Source organism: Engraulis encrasicolus, chromosome 22 (genome assembly GCF_034702125.1).
Source record: "Engraulis encrasicolus isolate BLACKSEA-1 chromosome 22, IST_EnEncr_1.0, whole genome shotgun sequence".
NCBI classification, from domain to species: Eukaryota; Metazoa; Chordata; class Actinopteri; order Clupeiformes; family Engraulidae; genus Engraulis; species Engraulis encrasicolus.
The window spans coordinates 24268502-24271693 of NC_085878.1; the positions used below are offsets into that span (position 1 = coordinate 24268502).

At 45.3% G+C, this 3192-nt stretch overlaps 1 protein-coding gene across 2 annotated transcripts in view; it reads right to left on the reverse strand.

The window, feature by feature from the left end:
* Positions 1–108, reverse strand: part of cemip (cell migration inducing hyaluronidase 1) — a 148622-nt gene extending 148514 nt beyond the window's left edge. For both annotated transcript variants that reach the window (XM_063189030.1, XM_063189029.1), the window contains exon 1: positions 1–108. This exon is cut by the window's left edge and continues 43 nt beyond it. The gene's annotated coding sequence lies outside the window, so the exon portion shown is untranslated.
* Between the last annotated feature and the right edge of the window lie 3084 nt (positions 109–3192).

The following is a 3192-nucleotide window of genomic DNA, read 5'->3' on the forward strand; positions in this document are numbered from 1 at the left end:
GTCGAAGTGCAGCGTTTAGGTAGATGATGCAGAAAGGGTCTGACAGAGACCATGTGTACATATGTCTGCTCTGATCGCGCAGCCAGCGACTCGTCTCATATTTATACAAAGCTCTCCGCTCCTGCTTTGGAACTGCGCTCACTGTTTACAACAGCTGAGGCAAGTCACGCCCACTCCGATATGATTGGTCTTCCTAATACCTAAGCAATCCTTTTTTCCTTCAGATTTCATTTACAGTAGGCTGCAAACATACCGACGTGTGCGAATAAAAGACACTACGTTATGTATCGACAAGTGAGTTATGAGAGGGCTTGCTCTTCCATAATGGAACTGAGATTTTCCAAAACCTCCTCTGGGATTTATCTGAAGAGGTATGCCACTTATTTGCGCCAAATTAAATCCGAAAATGTGCCAGCCAGCCAGTCAGTACTTGCAAGCATACAAACACAAAGACAAATCCGTTGTGGCGCGCTGGCTAGCTTTACGCGCGCGAGCGCGCATCTTGAACAGAACGTTGATAAACTCCGTCCTCACCATCTTCAAACGGATTTCATGAATAGCGAAATATAATAGATGAGAGCAGTTCTCAAAGTACGGGAGGTTACATTGCTGTGTGGCTCTATTTGTGGCGCTATGTGCATGCACCAGACCCAGTGCAGAGCACACTGCACAATACAAAAGTGGTTATCGCCTACTAAACGGTCGGTGCATGTTTTATTCTCAAAGACGCCTTCTTCATATTGTATTTAAACTGGTCATTTTTTTCAGCGTCTTTGTCTCTTCCGTGGGGAGTGAAGAAGGCACGGCTTGCTAAAAGGGCCATCTTTAGTGTGCATTTCCAAACGGCCCCCAGCAAACAATCCCAAAACGTGGACAGGTGACTGTCATGTCTCCGATTGGCTAATTGAAACAACGGGCACGTTCATGGACGTTGGTGAAATTCACGGTTTTGACTCTCCCGTCATCCCATCATCATTTATCCACAGAGGTCGCTGTTTGCGTTTGGGAAAATGAAAACTTTGTTCTCATAGGAACCACGTTTTTAGAAGATATATTTAGAAGCAAAAAAAACTGTGCATGTCATCAATGACACGTTGATGAGCATCCGCATAGTCATTTTGTTTTTGAGCACATTCACTCACGTTTCTGAGACATTTGCCAACAGATTGGTCACGGGCAAGCGCGTTATCTGTTACCCAAGCTGTACAGACCTCACGGTAATCATTGCCATGCAGTTTTTATTCTAATAGCTTTGCATTTGGGGAATTAGTTCAGAATAATGTGATTACAGCAACTGCTGCGCATGCGAAAATAACGGGCTTTTTTTTCCTTCTGCGTAAAAATATTGTGACCAACCAATGCCCAGGAGTAGGCACATGAAATAGCCCAAATTTAAATAGGCCTATACAAAATAACACCGACAAATGTGATGTTTAAAAAAGGCTGAAACAATGTGTCATTTCAACATGTAGGGGCTATGATGTGAATAAACACCTGGGTAGTTCAGCTATAAGTAGGTCGCTCTCATCTAATGGGTGTATTCGATTAATCAGTTCAGATTATACATCCTGCTGGACGCACATGCCTGCCAAAGAGGCATCGGTGTGCATGTTCTCTTGTCGCGGGGGCGCATTGAGATAGACGGTGGGTTTTTTTGTCCGTTGTGCTTCTCATTAATATCTAATTGCAATAAATAACAGCCTACAAAGACGATTTCAACGATTCCTTTAATGTGTGTGATAGTTGAGTGTTCGGTTAGAGCATAGGTTGCTGTGACCCCCACCTGCCTTTGTGTAACAGCTAATCAGGAATGAACAAGAGTGAAGACATTCATTCCGGGGCGCTGTCAGAAATGTTGGGCCCCATGAAAGATTCGAATTTTGGGCCCCCTTAAGGGCCCCTCTCAGTGCTTGGGCCCCCTTAAGGGCTCATATCAGTGCTTGGGCCCTTAGAATCTGTACCACTTTCCCCCCCCTAGCGGCCCCCATGCATTCATTCATAGATAGAGCCTACAATACATGAAACGTGATAGCACCCTGAAAAGGTACGCCTTCATTGGATACTGAGTATAGGCTGAGAGTATAGGCTACCCACTGGCATACTATGACTTGAGCATCATTGGAACTACAGTATACGAGTCAGAAGACTTCTGCTTAGGGCAGATGGTAGATCAGTCCAGTAAACCTACAGCCCTTGATTAAAAGAAAAGATGAAAGACAAGGGCCTGTAAGTCATTAAAGACCTCCAGCTAGTGCCAGCCACACAGGCCATCCACTGAAAGAGTAGATGTGTAGCTAGCTACCACCCCCACCTGTTCAGACATTCGACTTTGATGATACCTACTGTACTGCAGGATAAGATGGGCAACAGATGCCGTGAACTCACTTTAATGGGAGCCCATGCTGAGCACATATTCCTTAAAATGCAAAGTGAGCACTCATCCAACCTCTAACTCTACTAAGAGAACCTGAAGCTTAAACGCAATGCTTTTGTCATAAGGCCTGCAGCCAGAAATCACTGATAGCAGAGTTGCTGACTTCTGGGTCTGTCTCACCACCACACAACCTCTCCTGCTCCTGGCTGGCAGTGCTGTCTGAGCCTACCCCTGGCCCTGAGCAAGGCCCCAGGGACGGCAGGCAGAGGTAAAGAAGCATCAATATTAGGAAAGGAAATTATCCTGCCTGCCATTCTTAGTACATTCAAAGTAAATTCATAGTGTAAGTACAACACTAGTACATAGCCTACTATTACACAGTTGTTACATCAGCTAGTGAGCTAATTAAAGCTTTCATGTTACTTTTCTTTTACCTCTACTTCTACACACCTCTGTATTTTGGGCTAGCCGTTTGAAGAGCTTGGCTGAAAAAATGGCCCTCAAAATTTCCATCACTCTCAGAAGTGTGGTCTAGTGTGCGTATATAGGAAGGCTATATTGCCAGTCGTCCTCTCCTTCACTAGCAGAGTGTGGTGTGTAAGGTTGGTAAATCTCCCTCCAGAAGACTCAGTATCGGTAGTATCGGTAGTGTGGTCCTTTAGCTCATCAGTATCGTGTTATACCTCCCATGCGCAAACTGGAGCATTGACTAGAACAGTGTTTCTCGAAGTGGGGCGGAAGCCCCCCTAGGGCGGCGCGGAGGTATTGGAGGGGGGGCGCGTGAAGTCAGAAGGTTTTTCTTTTTTAATACTTTTCTG